We start from the raw sequence: 23,834 nt of genomic DNA, 5'->3' as shown, positions 1-23,834 counted from the left end.
ATATCTTGGATCTTTGGTATTGGGTGCCAATCAGGTACTGACTTCGGTTTAGTTCCCGGTAATCACAACAGAGTCTCAACGTACCGTCCTTCTTCATAACACAAACAATAGAAGAGGCATAAGACGACTTCGACTTTTGGACCCAACCTCTGTTGATTAGATCTTGTAAATACTCTTTCACTTCACAGTGTAATGGTTTCGGCAAAGACATGTAACGTCTGGTTACTGGGGTCGTGTCTTTCAACTTGATTTTCAATTGCAATGACGGGATACAGCCTATATCAGAGTCATCTTTAGAGAATGTATGACACTCTTCTCTCAGCATCAGTTTTGCTATCGCTATATCTTTAGCACACAAGTGTTCCAGGGATACTGGGGGATCCCAGGACCATGAGGTGGACCGTGCAATTTACTCCTCTGGGCAACTCCTGTTCCTTGGTGGGGAGACTGAATTCATGGTAGACCCCTGGGCGGGTCTCACACTGGCTGGATATACCGTTTTAACGGTTTCAATGTAACCTAACACAGTCTTTGGATCCAGTCTAATTTCGTGGTTCGTAGTATTCATCACCGGTACTGTTGTGGCGCCCCTGAGGGTCCGACCGCCACAGGGATGCTGCACTTCTCTAATGGAGTGTAGTGTTCCTCCTCTGAGGTAAGAACAGTGTGATGGTCAGGACCCCACCTCCACATCCAACACCACACTTCTCCCACTTGAGGGAGCTAGAATGCACTAGGTGCTGCCCCTCCTGGTAACCGGGAGTCTTGGGAACCAAGAGAAAGGGGAACCATTTAGTGGGTGAGGGTGGAGGACTCACATTTGTCGGACCCCCCCGTCCCCCCCGTCTCTGGTGACCGCAGAACTCCGCGAGGAGCAATGAGACGCCTTCCTACTGCCATCTCCATCGTGAGTAAAAATTCTGGAAGTTAACCCCTATGGCCTCCGGACTCTTTATTCTGCATTACACCGCACTACGCAGCACCAGACCTCCTAGACTACTACCCCCTCCATCCTGTCCTTCTGTCCCGAGGCCCTGCTCCGCCTGTGGGGAGTAGTAACAACGTCGGCTGCCATAACACCATGCCTCGGCGGACAGCAGCAGCGCTGGTGGCCTTCACCAGGTGCCACAGGTGGCTTAGTCGAGATCAGACACTTAACCCGGACAAGCCCATACCATCCTTTTTAAAGTGCGAGGACCCTGGGCACGGAGCGGGTCCGGGCCACGGCTGCACCCCATCTACATCACAGGACCCGGCTCCGAGTACCCCATCTCCCAGGGTAGGGCTTCCGCGCGAGTCACGCAACTTGGCGTAGTCGGCAGGATCGCGTGCCCGCAGCAAAGGAAGGAATTACCCATTGCTACCGGGTACTGTGTGCCTTACACCTTAGTCTGTCGTTTTCACTTAAAATGGCGCCCGCCCAAGAAGAACAGGCGCCATAATGTTGTGGAAAGATAGCCTTCTAACACCTCCCATCGTGGCTGGGCTCCCGCATGGCGCCAAAAGTGCGGACCGCCCCTTCCATCAGAGACTGTCCGCGGGGTAATGCTCGTCAAACCGGATGGGCTGAAAGAAGGCGGGCCTGTCAGCATACCGCCCAGGAACTGCCCCGAAAGAGGAGGAAGAAGAAAAACAACAAGGTGCAGCCATTGCAGTTGGAGTTTGGCGACCTTCGGGAGCGGACATGGAAGCTGCTGGAGCGCAACAAACGGAGCCTTCCGAACCCGGCCCAGGTCCTTCCCCCAGGCAGGGAGCGAAGCGGCACCAGACTTACGGCGGGAGATATAGCATTTCTCCACCAGGAAGCCCCGGGTCTTGTACGGAGACTGGATGAGGCCCAGAAGGCGGCGACTGCTGCGTGGCGGGAAGACATGCTGCTGCGCATCCGGACCCGCCGCCAGGGAGCTGAAGCTCAGGGAGAAGCGGTGACAGAGGTTGCGAGCAGCATAGAGGCGGGTGAGTGTGTAGCGCCCCGAGGGCTCGGCCGCTACAGGGATATTGCACCTCAGACCAGAGGTGTGATATTCCACTCCCGGGTAAGGATGGAGAATGGACCAGGGCTCAGTTAGCTGCATGCAGCACACACACCCCATTTCCCAGGGACAGCTCAACGGTGCTCCCACTAGACAGAAGTGCAGGCACGACCGACCATGTCCCTGCTGGAGTGGGGAGGGAGGGGTGGAACACCCAGTGCTGTAGGAGCAGATAGGGGGCAGTTCCTGAGTGTAGGAAGGAGCCCATTGGTTGCTGGTCACCTGGGCTCATGGCTAGGGGGAGGTATAAAAGGTGGGCACCATCTTAGAACAGGGTTCAGTTCAGTCTGTGAGGAGAGGAGAGCTGACAGGGAGCAGCAGCTCAGGCTGAGTGCTGCTCCAGAGGCAGGCCTAGGGAAGAGGCCGGGGCCTGAGAGGAGAAGGAGAAGTGGGCCTGGAGAAGAGGCCGAGGAGGAGGTGAAGGGGAGCTGAGATTCTGGCTCATCTCAGCTCCAAGAGAAAGGAACAGAAACAGAAAGGAACTGCAAAGAAGGAGAGACAGAGAAACAGAAGGGCTCAGGAACAAGAAGGTGGAAGGGACCCTAAGAACCCACGAGAATCCAGGGTGCAGGGTCAGGCAGATTAAGGGTACCGGATCCCAAGTTGGTTGAGGAGAAACAACCCTCAGCCAAAGACCGGTCGTCGTGATCATATATTGGTGCGACACCTCATCAAACCTGCTAGGAAGGCACCATATAGGACAGCGGAGGACGGGGCCCACGTTTAACCGCACAGGTCCGCGGCAGCTGGACAAAAGTGGGTCACTGGTGAGGCAGGCCAGAGAAAGGATAAAAGGGGGTCCTGTGCCATGCTCCTGAACTGCCTGGGAGTTGACCGAGCCCCACACCTGGTGGACGCAGCACGGCTCGGGCAGTCATTGCCAGCTGAAGTGACTTGGATATTAACCGTGAGTAAAGACGCTGGACTGCAGTACGTTGTCTGTGTGCTTTTTCGCTCCTCCGGCACTACCGGTACTGGGACTCTCACTACCATCACTCCCACCATCCACTACACTGCCCTGGGGCTGCACTCTTCCCGTGGGGAGTCACATCACCTCAGCTGCACCCATCATCAGCCCCAGCGGTCTTCAAGCAGCGGCGGTTCCTAATAACCGCAAATCCACGGGTGGCGTAGTCGGACATTATCTAAGCACGTAGCAGACTACCATTGGCCTGACCACCCTGAGCCGCGGGACCGGGCCGCCACTACTACTACCCCCATCGTTCCCCTATCGCCCGGATCCGCGTGCCCCACGGCCCAGGGGGCGAGTCAGCTTTGGCGTAGTCGGCAGGATCGTGACCAACCCGCCACAAACGAGTATTGCGTGCCTGAAGAGAATTACACATGTACCTTAAAAAGAAGTTTCCCGCCGTCCGGAGTCGTTTCCCGCCATCCGGAGCCGATTCCCGCCATCAGATGCCATCTTGGACCGTTTCCCGCCATCTTCATCCGTCTTTCCCGCCCTGGCAGAGCGGACGCCATTATGGGCGCACCGAAAGACAGCAGGAAGCCACCTCCCATCGTGGGCCAGGTCCCAGAATGGCACCAAAGAAGAAGCCCGCCCCCACCAGCCATAAATGCAGCAGTGGAGATGTCCATCAACATGGGGGGGCTGCCCCTGAAAGTGATTGTCAGCAGAATGCCCCAGGACCACCCCCTCTGGGGGCGGAAAGAGAAGAAAACTGTGGGGCAGGGCGCGGTCTGGATCAGTCTGGCCAGGCCGCACCCGGAGATGGAGGGGGAAATCAGTGCCGGTACCCTGGTAAAGGGCCTGCTGCAAGCAACACCACCATGCAGCCTCACCGAGCTGTTAGCCCATCTCCCCAAGGAGGATCCCGAATACACACGGGCGGCGCTGGAAGAACTGGACCGGAGGATGGTCCGGGCGCAGCAAGAAGTGATCGCCGGATGGAACGAGGAAGTGGCCCGGCGGGCTGTGATCCTGCAGCCGAAGGCGCCAGCAGCAAGCAGCGCACCAGCCAGTGAGGGCCGAGCGGAGGCCGGGGACGACGCCGCGGAGAAGGCCGCGACAGCAGAGGCAGGTAACGGAGACGCCCCTGCACCGAATCCTAGGGTCGCCGACCTGCCCCTGCACCCCGTCGCGGAGCCCCACGCACCGGGACCCGCTGTTGACACCGTGCCCTCACCGCCATCAACCAGCCCCCAGGCCGTCGACGCTGCCAGCGAGCCCCGCCCCACGCCGTGCCCTCTGACCCCGGGCGTGCTCAGCCAACCGCCACCGCAGGCCCGGTCGCAAGGCCTAGCGCCCCCGCACGCCGCCCGTCGACGGGAGTACTGCCGCCAACAGCTGGAGGTGTTCGAGAGGGAGCAGCGGGAGCGGCGCATGAAACAGGAGAAGCTGCAGGCCCAAAGTGCGGAGCAGAAGATGAAGGCCCGACGAGATCCCCGAGCTGTCCGCGGTCCCCGAGTCACCGGGACTGTCGTGAAATTTCACATGGAACATGGCTGCGGTTTCATCCGAGACCCTGAGACCATCAGCGATGTGTTCGTGACGAGGAGAGATGTGGAGAGCCACCTGCCGGAGGGTCATCGAGGGCGAGATCTGTTCCCAGGCGACGTGGTGTCTTACACCCGACACCAAGGCGTGAAGGGATGGTACGCCCTACACGTCCGCCGAGTAGTAGAGGAGGAGGAACAACACTACTCGGACGCCGAGTACCAGGAGGGCCCGGACGGGCCTGAAGATCCGTATGAGGAGGAAGAAGGAGCGTCACGAAGACACCGTTACCAGTGAACGGTCAAGTGGCATTGTAAGTAGTTACCCGTAAGGGTGCAAAGGAACTGTGTGGGACTGTTACAGAGTGAAGTGTGGTCCCCGTTGGGACTGATATAGAACTGTGTGAATGATATCCCCTATCCCCTAAGTAGCCAGGCTGAGGACTGTGAGCAGCCATCCCTCTACCCCTAACAGGCTGAGGACTGTGAGCAGCCATTCCCCTATCCCCACCGGCCGAGGACTGGGAAAGGCCAAGCCCTTGTAAATAGTTGCGCTTCTTAAAGCGCCCCCTACTGGTTTTATAAAAAGACTGCAACGTCTACCTCAAGTCTACAAATTTGCTGGACTGTTGCACTTGGAAGAAGAAGGAACACCTGGTCGCAAGTTGCACCGCGACCATGAGCCAAGAATACAAGAATGTGCTTTAATTAAAAAATGTTTTAGATTTTATATGCTGCTAAATAGTAATGTGAAAGTTTTCTATAATTTTTTTATACAAAAGAGTTCCAGAAGTATTAGTACGTGTTTTATAATAGTGTGACAAGAAAAGAAAAGTGTGTCCCATAAAGGGAATTGAACAATATCGTCCGTTTCTAAATGTAAAAAGTTATTGAAAAAGTTTTGCATGTCCTGTAAATAACTGTTTTTACTCTTTTCCAGCCCGAGGACGTGCTGTGCTTTACCAGGGGGGAATGTAGCGCCCCGAGGGCTCGGCCGCTACAGGGGTATTGCACCTCAGACCAGAGGTGTGATATTCCACTCCCGGGTAAGGATGGAGAATGGACCAGGGCTCAGTTAGCTGCATGCAGCACACACACCCCATTTCCCAGGGACAGCTCAACGGTGCTCCCACTAGACAGAAGTGCAGGCACGACCGACCATGTCCCTGCTGGAGTGGGGAGGGAGGGGTGGAACACCCAGTGCTGTAGGAGCAGATAGGGGGCGGTTCCTGAGTGTAGGAAGGAGCCCATTGGTTGCTGGTCACCTGGGCTCATGGCTAGGGGGAGGTATAAAAGGTGGGCACCATCTTAGAACAGGGTTCAGTTCAGTCTGTGAGGAGAGGAGAGCTGACAGGGAGCAGCAGCTCAGGCTGAGTGCTGCTCCAGAGGCAGGCCTAGGGAAGAGGCCGGGGCCTGAGAGGAGAAGGAGAAGTGGGCCTGGAGAAGAGGCCGAGGAGGAGGTGAAGGGGAGCTGAGATTCTGGCTCATCTCAGCTCCAAGAGAAAGGAACAGAAACAGAAAGGAACTGCAAAGAAGGAGAGACAGAGAAACAGAAGGGCTCAGGAACAAGAAGGTGGAAGGGACCCTAAGAACCCACGAGAATCCAGGGTGCAGGGTCAGGCAGATTAAGGGTACCGGATCCCAAGTTGGTGGAGGAGAAACAACCCTCAGCCAAAGACCGGTCGTCGTGATCATATATTGGTGCGACACCTCATCAAACCTGCTAGGAAGGCACCATATAGGACAGCGGAGGACGGGGCCCACGTTTAACCGCACAGGTCCGCGGCAGCTGGACAAAAGTGGGTCACTGGTGAGGCAGGCCAGAGAAAGGATAAAAGGGGGTCCTGTGCCATGCTCCTGAACTGCCTGGGAGTTGACCGAGCCCCACACCTGGTGGACGCAGCACGGCTCGGGCAGTCATTGCCAGCTGAAGTGACTTGGATATTAACCGTGAGTAAAGACGCTGGACTGCAGTACGTTGTCTGTGTGCTTTTTCGCTCCTCCGGCACTACCGGTACTGGGACTCTCACTACCATCACTCCCACCATCCACTACACTGCCCTGGGGCTGCACTCTTCCCGTGGGGAGTCACATCACCTCAGCTGCACCCATCATCAGCCCCAGCGGTCTGCAAGCAGCGGCGGTTCCTAATAACCGCAAATCCACGGGTGGCGTAGTCGGACATTATCTAAGCACGTAGCAGACTACCATTGGCCTGACCACCCTGAGCCGCGGGACCGGGCCGCCACTACTACTACCCCGATCGTTCCCCTATCGCCCGGATCCGCGTGCCCCACGGCCCAGGGGGCGAGTCAAGTGTACTACCCCTGCCCCGGCTGCTGAACCTACCGTACCCACGCTGGACCTCATGGCCGAATATCTCCTGCCCGGCGCGGTCACCTGGGAGCAGGTCTTTGCCCCGGAGCTGCAAGCTTCAGCTATAGGCGGAGACCTGCACTGCCGCCCAACTCCCGAATTGGAAGCGCCTGAGGCTGCGGGGGTGTCCACCGACCCCAACCCGGACTGGTCCGCACTTGCAGAGGACCCGTAGCAACCCCTTATGACACCGCTGCCCGCACCAACAGTCACCTGGCCGGAGGCTGAAGAGTGGGCCTGGGACATCCAGGGGGGGGACCTGGTGGGCTTCCCCCAGGAGACACGGGCCGAAGCGCAGAGGAGGAGCGAGCGGTGTCGTGAGCAGATTCTCCAACTCACTCGGGAGCAACGCCAGTGGGAGATCCGCTGCGAGCGCCTCGAGGTGCGGGCCAAGGCTGCAAAGTCCTGGGCCCGACAGGAAGAGGCAACCTGTCCAAGTCCTCGTGTGGAGGGGCGGGTCGTCCGCTTCCACCATGAGGCGGGGTGGGGGTTCATAAGGAGTCCCCATTATCAGGACGATGTCTTCGTCAGCAGGCAGGACGTCGAGCCGTGTCTGAAAAAGGGACACCCTGGCCGGAACCTCTTCCCGGGTGACGTAGTTACATACACCCGCCACCATGGGGTCCAGGGGTGGTACGCCCTGGATGTCCACAAGGTGTCCGGGAGCGATGCCCCCTCACGCTCAGCCTCAGAGGACCGGTCAGCCTCCGTCGGAAGGAACGAGCCTTTTCCCAGGAGGGAACCCGAGAGTTAAGCAGCCCTGGCGACTGTAACCTGTTCAAAGTTAATATGTTGATGTCTATGGTTTAATTTGCTTATCCCCGTTTCTAGAGACATTGGTCCCTGTGGACTTGCAGCAGACAGACTCTTACCCTGTAAATAGTTTGCATCTCTTTAGGTGCTCCTTATTGGTTTTATGTAAAACCGCGGATATTTCTACCTCAGACCTCAGAAGAAAAACCTGTCAGGGTGGCTCTCCTGGAGGTCCAACTCGGGATCTTCATGCCCTTCAGCCACCCCAGGGCCCACGTTGGAGGTTTGGGACAGGTCTCTCGCGCTTCTGAACTGATTCTTCGTCCTTGCACTTTAACCAGTCTGTCTGCGCATAAATGTCTCTGGATAATGCTAGCACTTTTATAATTTTATACTTTTATACCTTTGTATTTTTATATTATATATTCTGTTTGAAACGTTTAAGAAGAAGTGCCTCCCATAAAGGGAAGATTGTTTATTGTTATATAAAAAGAAAACTTTCCTAGGTATTACTCTTTTGCAGCCCGCGGATGTGCTGTGTTTCACCAGGGGGGAATGTGACGCACCTGAGGGTCCGACCGCCACAGGGATGCGGCACTTCTCTAATGGAGTGTAGTGTTCCTCCTCTGAGGTAAGAACAGTGTGATGGTCAGGACCCCACCTCCACATCCAACACCACACTTCTCCCACCAGAGGGAGCTAGAATGCACTAGGTGCTGCCCCTCCTGGTAACTGGGAGACTGGGGAACCAAGAGAAAGGGGAACCATTTAGTGGGTGAGGGTGGAGGACTCACATTTTAGTGACACTTAATAATTCATATTTAATACACAGCCATTTTGGCTCTTGGTTCTTTTGATCGTTCTGTGTCCATGACCTTCCTACCTGAGCGTGGATCCTGTGTGGACCTGCAGAGGACGGGGACACGGCCCTCGTACCCTGGCCTTGGGTCGAGGGGCAGGCTGCAGATAATGTATGTCTCAGCCCGGTCAAGGACCATGACCAAGAAGGCCCGGAGCTTAAGAGTGTAGCTCCACCGCAAATGGATCCCAGGGAGGATGCAGAGAGAGCGGTATACGCCACCTGTCCTCGCCAACCTGATCTATTCAGAGGGATTCCGGCTGCAAGAGGGGTACTGGCCCCCGACACCTGACCTTGCTACTCTACATCCTGGTCAGGAAAGTCCGGTAGGCCCTGAGGATCTCACCGGGTATCGGAAGGAGCGGAGCTGCCACCCGTACCCTTTTTTCTGAAAGAAGTTCAGAGGGAGACCCGGCCTATCTACACACACACAGACAGGAAAGGACCAGGTCTGAAGTCTAGGAACACTCTGGTGCGGAGTCCTGATGGAATGCTGGACTTACTCGGAGGTTGTCGGACCCCGCCGTCTCTGGTGACCGCAGAACTCCGCGAGGAGCAGGGATACGCCTTCCTACTGCCATCTCCATCGTGAGTAAAAACTCTGGAAGTTAACCCCTATGGCCTCCGGACTCTTTATTCTGCATTACACCGCACTACGCTGCACCAGACCTCCTAGACTACTACCCCCTCCATCCTGTCCTTCTGCTCCGAGGCCCTGCTCCGCCTGTGGGGAGTAGTAACAATGTCGGCTGCCATAACACCATGCCTCTGCGGACTGCAGCAGCGCTGGTGGCCTTCACCAGGTGCCACAGGTGGCGTAGTCGAGATCAGCAACTTAACCCAGACAAGCCCATACCATCCTTTTTAAAGTGCGACGACCCTGAGCACGTAGCGGGTTCGGGCCATGGCTGCACCCCATCTACAACACAGGACCCAGCTCCGAGTACCCCATCTCCCAGGGTAGGGCTTCCATGCGAGTCACACACTGTCATTCGAGCAAACCCACCAGTAGGAATCGTAAGCACAGTCTCAACTTGAACTAAGCCTTCCGGAAGTTCTGAGGAGTCTTTTGGCACAAAGTCTTTTCTGGACTTTTCTTCCCGGTTCTACCCGGACTCCACACCTCACCCCCACCATTTGGTTTGTAGGGATGATGGTTGGGCGCCAGCCTACCTTGACTTCTTTTAGGTCCATTGTATTATGCGCTTTCTTTACTCTATGAATCACATTTTCCACCACAGCGTTCGGTATGGCAAGTGATGTGGCAATTGCATCCACCACCATCATTCCTGACTTGTGTTTCATGATGACCTCACTGATTACATTATAACCCAGGATAGGATCCGCTGCTACGTTCTGATCACTGGTCACAAGAAAAGATACCAAAAGCTCAATGGTGTTGCTTTTCTTCATGGCCCTCAGTTGGAAAGTCACTTCCACCCAGCCTATGAAAGGTATTTCGGTCTGGTTGACGGCTTTGCCGTGGAGTTCCATTGGTCCTAAGAGTTCTTTTAGAGACTGAAACAGGTATGTGGCTGGTAGTGCCTTCTCCATTCTTCATTTAAAGGGCTCGCTTGGGCTCCTGTGTCCCACAGTGCTTTTACCAGGAGTCCATCTAGCTGGCACTGTATAAAGCACCTTTCACCGATTAGGCTGATGAGGCTATCTTTACTTACCGAGGAATCCTCCTCCCAGGATTACATCGTTTGACCTCCGCACTGGGCATAAAGTAACTGATGCCCCTGTCTCTCTTGCAGCTGTTGTAGACGGGAACACACTTGGGGATAGTACTGATGCAGCTGTTTTACCTCATGCGCCGTTCTGGGGTTTGGGGAGATTTTTATTTGCTTGTTGGTGCCGCACTGGCAACCTCCTGCCTTTTAACCCAAACAACCGTGACCATTGGCATTCCTTGGTATGATGTCCTTCCTCACCACATCTTAGACAGTGGACACACACAGTACTCTGATTTGATGAACAGCACACTTCACAAGCCGGGTATCTTCTGTTCTGGAACCCACTCCTGGGTCTGAGGGATACAGGTTCTGGCCTAGAATGAATCAACTTTTTCACCTCAATCAACTCGGCTCGCAGTTCTCCCTTTACTTCCTCCGAGTCAGCGCTGACGGTCCTTTTGTTGGAGATTTAAGGTTCCCTATTGGAGGTGGCACTGGAGGGTCTCCATGATGATCTTCAGACTGGCCACCGGGGGTCTCAACTTCAGCTGATTCATTTTGGTGATTTTAGGAACAGAAACTTCCTTTAACTTCTGTTCGCTCTCTGACTGCAAACTAGCGGCCTCATTCATTTTTTCAATTAGGACTTCGTCCAGAATGCTAGGATCTTCTAGGTACTGTTTCAGCTGCAACTTGATGTCTTTGCTGATTAACCCCATTCCCAATGATCTCAAGAACTTCTTCTGGACTAATCCAGCATCAAAAGTCTCCTCCGCATCTACATCTCTGGATGCAAACAACAATCTATCCTTCAGTTCATTCAATTGCTCTGAACAAGAAACTTTGGGGTGATTCAATATTTTTCTGTGAGAGGTTAATTAGTCGGTGGAACAATTCTGAAGTACTCTCTTCTGTATAGTGTGTAGCGCCGGCGTCCCTGCCCTCTGCTAGGCAGGGACGCTGTTCCCCTCACCTCTCTGCTCCTAGCCCGGCGTCCTCCTCCCGCTCTGCTGGCAGCGCGCGCTCCTTCCCGGCCACTGTGCTTAGGGCGCGCGCGCGCTCCCTCCCTCTTAAAGGGGCCGCGCGCGCCGTCCTAAGGAGTCCCCGGCCAATGGCCGGAGGACTTCACCATATATAAGGCACCTCCTCCAAAATGGAGGTGCCCGAGCAATGTTGTTGCACTGTTCACTACTCTGCTTCAGCCCTCAGGTCCCGTTGCCAGTTACCTGCCAGATTCCTGCCAGTTTGCTGTCTGATTCCTGCCTGCTATTCTGCTTACCTGCCTGCTAGCCTGAGGTCCGACGGTCTGCCTACCGACTCCTGTCAGTCTGTCTAAGGACCAGCTTGCCCGCTCACCTGGGAGCGCTCCTCTGCTACCTGCCTGCTAGCCTGAGGTCCGACGGTCTGCCCTCCAACTCCTGTCAGTCTGTCTATGGACCAGCTTGCCCGCTCACCTGGGAGCGCACACCAGTTACCTGCCTGCTAGCCTACCTGGAGGCTCCGCCGTCACGTGCTGTGACCACTTGCCATTCCAGAGACTCCTGCCCGCTCACCTGGGAGCGCACACCTGTTACCTGCCTGCTAGCCTACCTGGAGGCTCCGCCGTCACGTGCTGTGACCACCTGCCATTCCAGAGACTCTCGCTTGCTCACCGGGGAGCACACATCAACCATCTGCCTGCTAGCCTACCTGGAGGCTCTGCCATCACAGGTCGTACCTACCCTTTACCCAGAGACTGCCCCGGTCACTTGCCGTGACCTCCTGCCCGTTCATCCAGAGACTGCCCCGGTCACTTGCCATGACCTCCTGCCCGTTCATCCAGAGACTGCCCCGGTCACTTGCCGTGATCTCCTGCCCGTTCATCCAGAGACTGCCCCGGTCACTTGCCGTGACCTCCAGCCCGTTCACTCAGAGACTGTCCCGGTCACCTGCTGTGACTGCCTGCCCGTCTTCCCTGGTCGCCTCCCGCTCCCTTACAAGGACCGCCCCCTTGTATAGTAGCTCAGAGGTTCCGCCTCCCTGACCCGTTACATAGTGCCCTTTTAAAATCATCTTCAGCTGTTGCTAGGTCACTTGACTCTTCATTTCTAGCATACTATGGAGGTTCAGTCCAGAGCTGATCACTTTCACCACCCCCTCAACTATCTGATCTGGCTTGTAGCCTTTCTGTAAGCCTGCATCGATCTGGTGCAACAAGTTTATATAAGACAATCTCTCTTTCTGCTCACACTCTCCAATCTGTCCCAGGATCTTGAATTCTTTCCTTATGGTGATTTGTGGTTTACCGAGGACTGTCTCCCTGATTTATCTAACCCGAGCAGGGTAAAGGTTCTGTCTGAGTCTGTCACCCAGTCAAAGGTTTTGATCGATTCCTGCAGGGCTGTTGTTAGGGTTTAGAATTGTTCTTTCAATTCCTGTAGTTCTGTCTGCAGACGGAGATTCCCGGTTTTGGTAATTGGTGCTGCCCCTCCATCCTCCAACTTCAACCTGGTTAGAAACTGTGTTAGTCCCTGGAGGAATGTCCCCATGATGTCTTCAACTTCTTTCTCCCCCAGCTTATCCATTTTTGCATTAATGGCAGCTAACAGTTGCCTGCAGTTGTGTGCTTTGGAAATCTGTTCTTCTGACATCTTTGTATGTTCTGCTACTTTTCTCAGTTCTTCATAGGTTAACTGAAGAAGCAGTTCACTAATTCTGCCCATTTGTATTTCCACATCCATTGCTGCTAGTGAGTTTTTTTTAGGACTGGTCTCCTTTAACTGGTGTAGCAGAGTTGAATTGAGGTGCTGTGCTGCTGTATTTTTCCAGATACTTTTCCTCTTTTCCCTCTACATGCTAATACCCGCTCAGGATTCCCTGTACAGGCCACCAATGTTACACGCACGCTGCTAGGTTCAGATAGGGCGAGACAGGTTTCATGAATTCTTTGGAATCCTGGGGGAACCGTTATTCACGGCGACCATAGGTTGCAGCTTCTCTCAGGCACACGATATATTCAATTGCTGACCAGACACATCTGACAAGAGTCTTTTTCAACAGTTTAACAGTGGAATTTAATCTGAAGCACGGCCAGTGCAATTCAGGGATATTACAGCAACAATCTTCATTATAGTACAGTCTGGGTTTCTTGAGCAACCAGCTCCAGTAACAATACAGTAGTTTCTTCACAAGGCACAGTATTACAGTCTCTTCAGTAGCATAATTCAGCAAAGATTAGATCTCTTAGAACCACATTTCTATGCATACACAACCACAGGCTTTTCCTTCACAATGACACAATAGTACACAGCATTCTTTATCCTCCATAGAGATGGAGGGGGGAGGGTTTGATGAGGGAGATGATCCCTGTGACACAATTCATTCCAGTCCTTATCTTCCTGCCTGATAATACTTTGCACTGTTAGTTCAGGGAGTTTATCTGACCTGTGTTTAGTTTCTCTCCTGATCTGAATCCTGTTCAGTTGCCTTATGTCAGATCCAGATAACACACCACCTTTCTCTTCAGCTTCAGCCAAACTACAATAACAAGTTCCCCACAATACCCCTGGGGCTCTGCTAAAACACTCCCAATCTCCTGTGACTGTGTTAGCCCCTCTAGTTGTTGGATGCTTCTGAAGCACACTTCCTGTCTCTTTTGACTGTGTTAACTCTTATATTTGCTGGATGCTTTTGAAGCAACATCACTACTTCTGCATGTCACACATGTCCAGTTTCTGTAACCACCAATGATCAACTGCTATTGTTGGGGTTGATTTCATTATGCAGGAGGGGCATGTACGCATAGGCGGTACTTACATGCAATATGTGGGTGAGATGTGGGTGACATGGGTCCACCAGAAGAAAAGCTGTCCTTTATTAGTTGCTCTCTACTGTGCTGGGATGGAGGGGTACTCTGCCTAGGCTCTTTTTGAGATCATGATTATGACACTTTAAGGGAGATGCTTTCATTATATGGGAGGGTCCTGTATGCATAGGTGGGATTTAGATAATCTCAAGCCAACCTGAATACAATGCAAAAAGTGTGTGAGATGGGTCCACCAAAGGAAGAACTGTCCCTTGCTTACCATCTGTATGAGATCATGATGATGATGCTTTATTGGAGGTGCTTTCATTATGTGGGTGGGGTCTGTAAGCATAGGTGGGGCTTACATAACAGAAGTCTCCCTGAATATAACGCAATATGTGGGTGAGATAGGTTCACCCTGCTTTACAAGTTGCTCTCTACTTTGATGGCATTGGGGGGGCACTCTGCCTAGCTTTTTTTATGAGATCATGATTATGACACTTTAGTGGAGGTGCTTTCATTATGTGTGTGTGGGGGGGGTCCTGTATACATAATCTCAGGTTTTCCTGAATAAAATGCAATACATGAAGACATAGGCGGATTATAATGAGGGCAATCTGGGCTACCGCCCGGTGCCCGGGCCTCCAGTGGGCCCATGGCCAGATTGCCCTCATTATAATGTTTTCGGCAGAGGGGGACCGCACTGTGCCTTAGACGCCGGCCGCATCAGGGAGACAGACACGTCCCCTGCATGCTGTGTGCTGCGTCTCCAGAGCTGAAGTAACACAGCGGCGCCTGGAGCTCATCAGCCTGCCGGAGAGGAGCCTCAGCCTGCTGGAGAGGAGCCTCAGCCTGCCGGAGAGGAGCCTCAGCCTGCCGGAGAGGAGTTCGTGCAGCAGACCTCAGTGGATGGCGGTAAATATGAGGATTGAGGAGGGGGCTGCAGGACGCTGCTCTCCTCCTGATGAGTTCACACAGATCCCTTAGTGTCAGGTCAGCAGTCACTCTGCTGGGGCTCTGTGTGACTTATTGCCGGAGTCTGACCTTTGCTGCAGATCAGGTCACTCTGGGTCATTGGCTCAAGTGTCACCAGATCTGCAAGAAAATTCAAAGTCCTGCAATAAATCACACTGAGCCCCAGCAGAGCGACCACAGACATCGCATACAGGATCCTGCACTGACTGATCCATATATAATATGTGCGGTCCTGTAGGCAGATCCAGGTGTGATCAGTACAGTGTATATCTGTAGCGCCGGCGTCCCTGCCCTCTGCTAGGCAGGGACGCTGTTCCCCTCACCTCTCTGCTCCGTGCCCGGCGTCCTCCTCCCGCTCTGCTGGCAGCGCGCGCTCCTTCCCGGCCACTGTGCTTAGGGCGCGCGCGCGCGCTCTCCCTCCCTCTTAAAGGGGCCGCGCGCGCCGTCCTAAGGAGTCCCCGGCCAATGGCCGGAGGACTTCACCATATATAAGGCACCTCCTCCAAAATGGAGGTGCCCGAGCAATGTTGTTGCACTGTTCACTACTCTGCTTCAGCCCTCAGGTCCCGTTGCCAGTTACCTGCCAGATACCTGCCAGATTCCTGCCAGCTTGCTTATCTGCTACCTGCCTGCTAGTCTGAGGTCCGACGGTCTGCCTTACTACTCCTGTCAGTCTGTCTAAGGACCAGCCTGTCCGCTCACCTGGGAGCGCACTTCAGCCACCTGCCTGCTTGCCTGAGGTCCGACGGTCTGCCTTCCAACTCCTGTCAGTCTGTCTATGGACCAGCTTGCCTGCTCACCTGGGAGCACACATCTGCTACCTGCCTGCTAGCCCACCTGGAGGCTCCGCCGTCACGTGCTGTGACCACCTGCCTGTCCAGTGACTCCTGCCCGCTCACCTGGGAGCGCTCATCTGCTGCCTGTCTGTTGGTCTTCCTGGAGGCTCCACCGTCACATGCTGTGACCACCCGTTCATCCAGAGACTCTCGCCTGCTCACCTGGGAGCTCACGTCTATCATCAGCCGCCACAGGTCGTACCAACCCTTTACCCAAAGACTGCCCCGGTCACTTGCCGTGACCATCTGCCCGTTCATCCAGAGACTGCCCCGGTCACTTGCCGTGACCATCTGCCCGTTCATTCAGAGACTGCCCCGGTCACTTGCCGTGACCATCTGCCCGTTCATCCAGAGACTGTCCCGGTCACTTGCCGTGACCTCCAGCCCGTTCACTCAGAGACTGTCCCGGTCACCTGCTGTGACTTCCTGCCCGTCTTCCCTGGTCGCCACCCGCTCCCTTACAAGGACCGCCCCCTTGTATAGTAGCTCAGAGGTTCCGCCTTCCAGACCCGTTACAGTTTGCTCGGGCCATGGAACCCGGTGGCACCCAAGCTCCCTCGCTCTCGGACCTGTGTCATGAACTCTCCCGTCAAAGGTCCCAACAGGAGTCCATCCTGGGTCACCTGCGGAATGTCAATACTCGCCTGGACACTCTGACTGCTCCACCAGCAACCTCCGCCAGTGCCATGTCTCGCAATCCGGCAGCTCCGCTGCCCACTAATACCATGGTATCCTAGCCCGGACCCCGGCTTTCTGCACCTCCTCGCTTCGGAGGCGACTCCGCCCAGGCTCGGGGCTTCATAAATCAGTGCACCCTGCACTTTGAACTATTGTCCCACCAGTTTAACTCCGACCGAGCCAAAATTGCATTCATCATGTCCCATCTCACCGGGGAGGCCCTGGCCTGGCTAAATCCTCTATGGGAGAGAGGAGACCCCCTGGTGTCCAACTTGCCTGCTTTTCTCACGGCTTTCCGGAAAGTCTTCGACGAACCCGGACGGAAGACCTCATCCGCATCATCACTGCTACGCCTCCGTCAGGGAAGTCTCACCGTGGGCCAATATGCCATACGGTTCCGTACCCTTGCCTCGGAGCTGGCCTGGGATAACGACGCTCTGGTATCCGTCTTCTGGGAGGGTCTGTCCGGCCGTATTAAAGATGAACTTGCCGGTCGGGACATCCCTACCACTCTCGATGACCTAATAACTCTTGCCACCCGGATTGACCTACGGTTCCAGGAGCGTGCCAAAGAGGTCACCCGTGAGAGGAGGTTACCACGTCTAGCTCCTACTTTTCAGAAACCCGTCACTCCCTCCGTCTCTACCCAGGTACACTCTCCTGAGCCTATGCAGGTCGACCAGACCAAGATGGTCAAAACCCGTCAGGACTTACGCCGTGCCGAGGGGAGCTGCTTCTACTGTGGCAGTAAGGAGCACCGGATCCGTACCTGCCCGGAGAGGTCGGGAAACGCCTGTGTCTAGGTTCGCTCAGAGAGGTCGACCTAGACAAGAATAAATCCTCTCCATCTCTGCTGTTGTCAGTCTCAATCGTCTGCGGGGAGAACCGTTATTTTGAACTAGCCCAACTTGACTCTGGAGCAGCCGGGAATCTTATTTCACAGTCCCTGGTAGAGAAATACCGCATCCCCACCAAACCTCTGGCTGTACCCTTGTCTGTTGCTGCCGTGGATGGGGGTCTCTTACCACGCCCCATCCAACTCATCACCGAATCCATTACTCTGCAGGTGGGAATGCTGCATTCTGAGAGTATCTCCTTTCATGTTCTGACTGGACTCTCCCACGCCCTCTTGCTAGGCCTACCTTGGCTCCAGAGACATGCACCCGTGCTTGACTGGCAGACCGGAGAAGTCCTTCGCTGGGGACAGGACTGCCATAAGACCTGTCTGGTTCCCGTCCATCCCGTCCGTCCTTCTCCTACCCCAGCTAATCTACCTGGACTTCCGATTCCTTATTGGTCTTATGCTGATGTCTTTAATAAAAAGGAAGCAGAGACACTACCCCCTCATAGACCATACGACTGCCCTATCGACCTGTTACCTGGTACTACTCCTCCCCGTGGGCGTATTTATCCATTATCCGCTGCTGAGACCCGGTCGATGTCCGAATATATTGAGGAGAATCTGGCCAGGGGATTCATCCGGAAATCTACCTCCCCGGCGGGAGCAGGCTTCTTTTTCGTCAAAAAGAAGGACGGCTCTCTCCGTCCCTGTATAGACTATAGAGGCCTTAACCAGATCACGGTGAAGAATAAGTACCCCCTTCCGCTCATTCCGGAGTTATTTGATCGTCTGAGGGGGGCTAGAATCTTCACCAAACTGGACCTCCGTGGGGCGTACAACCTGGTTCGTATCCGTCAGGGGGATGAATGGAAGACGGCATTCAACACCCGGGACGGCCACTATGAATATCTGGTAATGCCCTTTGGTCTCTGTAACGCTCCTGCCGTCTTTCAAGAGTTGGTCAATGACATCTTCCGGGACCTTCTCTACTCCTGCGTAGTGGTGTACCTGGACGACATCTTGGTCTTCTCTCCGGATCTCCAGACTCACCGGAGGGACGTTCGTCAGGTCCTGTTCAGGCTCAGGCAGAATCACCTCTTCGCTAAATACGAGAAGTGCCTCTTTGAGCAGGCCTCGCTTCCGTTTTTGGGCTACATTATTTCTCAGACCGGCCTACGAATGGATCCAGAGAAACTGTCTGCCATCGAGAAATGGCCTCGACCGGAGGGGTTGAAGGCCATTCAGCGATTCCTGGGCTTCGCTAACTACTACCGCCTCTTCATACCACACTTCTCTTCCCGGACTGCCCCAATTTCCACGCTCACCCGTAAGGGTACTAATCCCAAAGAGTGGCCGCCCGAAGCAGAGGAGGCCTTTCTTTCCCTAAAACAGGCCTTCTCTTCCGCCCCGGTGCTGCATCGCCCGGACGGCAACAAGCAGTTCTTCCTGGAAGTTGACGCCTCCTCCTCTGGAGCCGGAGCGGTACTTACTCAAAAATCATCTTCCGGGAGAATGGTAACTTGTGGCTTCTTCTCCAAACTCTTCTCCTCTTCTGAGCGCAACTATTCCATAGGAGACCGAGAGTTATTGGCCATCAAGCTGGCGTTGGAGGAGTGGCGTTACCTACTCGAGGGGGCTCTTCATCCGGTAATAATTTACACTGACCACAAGAACTTGGCTTACCTCCAGCATGCCCAGAGACTTAACCCGCGCCAAGCCCGGTGGTCCTTGTTTTTTGCTCGCTTTGATTTTGTTCTTCATTTTCGCCCGGCCGACAAAAACGTCAAAGCAGACGCCTTGTCCCGATCCTTTCTGGTGTCCGATCTCGAGGAAGAACCTAAACATATCATCAATCCCGCCAGAGTAATGCAGGTGGCTCCCGTGAGTCTAAATCGTCTCCCTCCCGGTAAGACGTTTGTTTCAGTACCTGATCGGAAGAAGATCCTACACTGGGGCCATTCGTCTAAACTAGCTGGCCACGCCGGTCAGAAAAAGACCCTCCAGCTTATTGCCCGGCACTACTGGTGGCCTACCCTGCACAAGGACGTAATAGACTTTGTTTCTGCCTGTGTGTCCTGCGCCCGCAACAAAGTCCCGAGACACCTGCCAGCCGGTCGCCTCCTTCCGCTTCCTGTGCCTGCTGCCCCCTGGCAGCATATTGCTATGGACTTCATAACTGATCTCCCCGTCTCCGCCGGTTGTACGGTCATTTGGGTGGTCGCTGATCGCTTTTCCAAGATGGCTCACTTTATTCCCCTGCCAGCCCTCCCGTCTGCACCCGAGCTGGCTAAAGACTTTATCCGCCACATCTTCCGTCTTCATGGCCTGCCCCTCCACATCGTGTCGGATCGTGGGGTACAGTTCACCTCACGTTTCTGGAGAGCCACTTGTAAACTGCTAGACGTCACCCTGGACTTCTCTTCCGCTTACCACCCACAGTCCAATGGTCAAGTGGAGCGGATCAATCAGAACCTGACCAGTTACCTCCGGCACTTCGTTAATGCCCATCATTCAGACTGGGTGGATCTCCTACCATGGGCCGAGTTCTCTTATAACAATCACGAGAGCGAATCCTCCTCCAAATCCCCGTTTTTTGTAGTCTTCGGTCAGCATCCTCGGATTCCTTTTCCTGTCTCCACCTCTGTGGACAACCCGGCTGCGGAATCTCTCGTTAGCAAATTTTCCTCCATTTGGGAGAGTACCCGATCCGCACTCCTTCAGTCGTCCGAACGGATGAAAAGACACGCTGACAAAAAATGCCTGGATCCTCCACAATTTTGTCCTGGAGATAAAGTCTGGCTCTCATCTAAATATGTCCGACTCAAGATACCTTCTTACAAGTTAGGGCCTCGGTTCATCGGTCCTCTGGAGGTCATCAGTCAGATCAACCCGGTGGCCTATAAATTGAAACTCCCGGCCAACTTACAGATCCCTAACTCCTTCCATGTATCTCTCCTCAAACCTGTGGTACTTAACTCTTTTTCCAAGTCTACAGGTACGCCTCCTGCTCCGGTTTCTGCTGAGGACGAGTTTGAGGTAGAGAACATTCTTGCCACCAAAAGGGTAAGAGGAAAGACCTTTTTTCTAGTAGATTGGAAGGGGTTTGGTCCTGAGGAGAGAACGTGGGAGCCCCGGGAGAACATCCATGCCCCTCTTATCCTAGCTAAATTTCTGTCTGGCCTAAAAAAGGGGGGGCCTAAAGGGGGGGGTACTGTAGCGCCGGCGTCCCTGCCCTCTGCTAGGCAGGGACGCTGTTCCCCTCACCTCTCTGCTCCGTGCCCGGCGTCCTCCTCCCGCTCTGCTGGCAGCGCGCGCTCCTTCCCGGCCACTGTGCTTAGGGCGCGCGCGCGCGCTCTCCCTCCCTCTTAAAGGGGCCGCGCGCGCCGTCCTAAGGAGTCCCCGGCCAATGGCCGGAGGACTTCACCATATATAAGGCACCTCCTCCAAAATGGAGGTGCCCGAGCAATGTTGTTGCACTGTTCACTACTCTGCTTCAGCCCTCAGGTCCCGTTGCCAGTTACCTGCCAGATACCTGCCAGATTCCTGCCAGCTTGCTTATCTGCTACCTGCCTGCTAGTCTGAGGTCCGACGGTCTGCCTTACTACTCCTGTCAGTCTGTCTAAGGACCAGCCTGTCCGCTCACCTGGGAGCGCACTTTAGCCACCTGCCTGCTTGCCTGAGGTCCGGCGGTCTGCCTTCCAACTCCTGTCAGTCTGTCTATGGACCAGCTTGCCTGCTCACCTGGGAGCACACATCTGCTACCTGCCTGCTAGCCCACCTGGAGGCTCCGCCGTCACGTGCTGTGACCACCTGCCTGTCCAGTGACTCCTGCCCGCTCACCTGGGAGCGCTCATCTGCCGCCTGTCTGTTGGTCTTCCTGGAGGCTCCACCGTCACATGCTGTGACCACCCGTTCATCCAGAGACTCTCGCCTGCTCACCTGGGAGCTCACGTCTATCATCAGCCGCCACAGGTCGTACCAACCCTTTACCCAAAGACTGCCCCGGTCACTTGCCGTGACCATCTGCCCGTTCATCCAGAGACTGCCCGGGTCACTTGCCGTGACCATCTGCCCGTTCATTCAGAGACTGCCCCGGTCACTTGCCGTGACCATCTGCCTGTTCATTCAGAGACTGCCCCGGTCACTTGCCGTGACCATCTGCCCGTTCATCCAGAGACTGTCCCGGTCACTTGCCGTGACCTCCAGCCCGTTCACTCAGAGACTGTCCCGGTCACCTGCTGTGACTTCCTGCCCGTCTTCCCTGGTCGCCACCCGCTCCCTTACAAGGACCGCCCCCTTGTATAGTAGCTCAGAGGTTCCGCCTCCCAGACCCGTTACAATATCCCTGTACAACAAATGTCATCCAGTATACAGATTAGTGTATGGTATACTGTGGTACAGACATCAGATGGAATATAACAATGTGTATAGTATATAACATCTGATGTCTGTATCACAGTATATCATACTAGCTATTGAACCTGTTCTACGCCCGGGTGGCAAGCTTTTTTATTGGTATATGCTCCTCCATCCTGGTCCCCCATCCTGGTATATACTCCCCCATCCTGGTATATACTACCCCATCCTGGTCCATGCCCCCTCCCCATCCTGGTCCCCCATCCTGGTATATACTCCTCCATCCTGGTATATACTACCCCATCCTGGTCCATGGCCCCCCCTTATCCTGGTCCCCCATCTTGGTATATGCTCCCCAAGCCTGCTCCCACATCCTGGTATATACTCCTCCATCCTAGTATATGCTTCTCCATCCTGGTATATACTCCCCCATTCTGGTCCATGCTCCCCCCCATCCTGGTATATGCTCCCCCATCCTAGTCACCCATCCTGATATGTACTCCCCCATCCATAAATAAATAAAAAAAAAAAGACTCCTACTTGCTTTTCCACCTCTCCACTGCAGCGCATCGCCTGCGTTATTTCACTAAAATTGCGCCGGAATCGGCGCCCACGCATAGCGCGATATCCATTTTCATTTTAATGAATACAATTGTGCAGAGTGTATTCAACAAAATGGCGCCAGAATACGAGCATGCGCATGCCACGCTGTCCATTTTGTTGAAGACACAGTGCATATTTGTCTTCACTAAAATGCCGCCGAAAATCGTGCTATGCGCAGGCGCTGATTATGGCGCCACACTCTTCCCCCGGCCTCTCCAGAGATGACCAGACTGAACAAGTATGTGTTTATGGTGCTGGAGATCGCAGTATGCTTATCAGTGCTTATGCATACCGCGATCTCCGGCTCCACACTCCTCATCCCTGTCTGGGATGTGGATGAGTCTTTCTGTCTGCGGCTAGACTGTGCAGGTATTGCGCTTGCGCAGTCTATAGAGGCTTCTGACAGAAGGACACTTCCCTGATTGTACTATAGATACGAGTCATGTATTGTCATATAGACTGTACAGGGCTGTACCTAGGGGAATCGGGTTGGCATGTGACCTGGGTACATTCGTCAGGGGGGTGCCTTCAGGCCACCTCATGCGGTGGTCAGAGATGTCTCCCAGGCAGCTGCATTTTGCATTCGACCATTCTCTGAGCTGGCTGTGGAACCGACAGTCGATCAGAGAAGGGAGCTATGTACGGGCTCATACTGTATATAGGGAGCTATCTGGGGGCTCATACTGTATAAAGGGAGCTATGTGCGGGCACTTATTGTATATAGGGAGCTATGTGGGGGCTCATACTGTATCTAGGGAGCTATGTGGGGGCTCATACTGTATCTAGGGAGCTATGTGCAGGCTCTTATTGTATATAGGGAACTATGTGGGAGCTCATACTGTATAAAGGGAGCTATGTGCGGGCACTTATTATATATAGGGAGCTATGTGCGGGCTCCTATTGTATATAGGGAGCTATGTGCAGGCTCTTACTGTATATAGGGAGCTATGTATGGGCTCTTACTGTATATAGGGAGCTATGTGGGGGCTCATACTGTATAAAGGGAGCTATGTGCGGGCACTTACTGTATATAGGGAGCTATGTGCGGGCTCTTACTGTATATAGGGAGCTATGTGGGAGCTCATACTGTATAAAGGGAGCTATGTGCGGGCACTTATTGTATATAGGGAGCTATGTGCGGGCTCTTATTGTATATAGGGAGCTATGTGCGGGCTCCTATTGTATATAGGGAGCTATGTGCGGGCTCCTATTGTATATAGGGAGCTTTGTGCGGGATCTTACTGTATAAAGGGAGCTATGTGGGGGCTCATACTGTATAAAGGGAGCTATGTGCGGGCTCCTATTGTATATAGGGAGCTATGTGCGGGCTCTTACTGTATATAGGGAGCTATGAGGGGGCTCATACTGTATAAAGGAAGCTATGTGCGGCTCCTATTGTATATAGGGAGCTATGTGCGGGCTCCTATTGTATATAGGGAGCTATGTGCGGGCTCTTACTGTATATAGGGAGCTATGAGCGGGCTCCTATTGTATATAGGGAGCTATGTGCGTGCTCTTACTGTATATAGGGAGCTATGTAGGGGCTCATACTGTATAAAGGGAGCTATGTGCGGGCTCCTATTGTATATAGGGAGCTATGTGCGGGC

The 23,834-nt window shown here is 54.2% G+C and overlaps 1 protein-coding gene across 1 annotated transcript in view; it reads right to left on the bottom strand.

Annotated features, from left to right (window-relative positions):
- The window catches only part of CNIH3 (cornichon family AMPA receptor auxiliary protein 3), a 130,079-nt gene that overhangs the window by 52,520 nt on the left and 53,725 nt on the right, over window positions 1-23,834 (bottom strand). The gene's annotated exons all lie outside the window — the stretch shown is intronic.

Source organism: Phyllobates terribilis, unplaced genomic scaffold (assembly GCF_046119375.1).
Source record: "Phyllobates terribilis strain yellow unplaced genomic scaffold, ASM4611937v1 Scaffold_3__8_contigs__length_932513732, whole genome shotgun sequence".
Classification (NCBI taxonomy): Eukaryota; Metazoa; Chordata; class Amphibia; order Anura; family Dendrobatidae; genus Phyllobates; species Phyllobates terribilis.
This window is presented reverse-complemented; position numbering and strand designations above follow the sequence as displayed.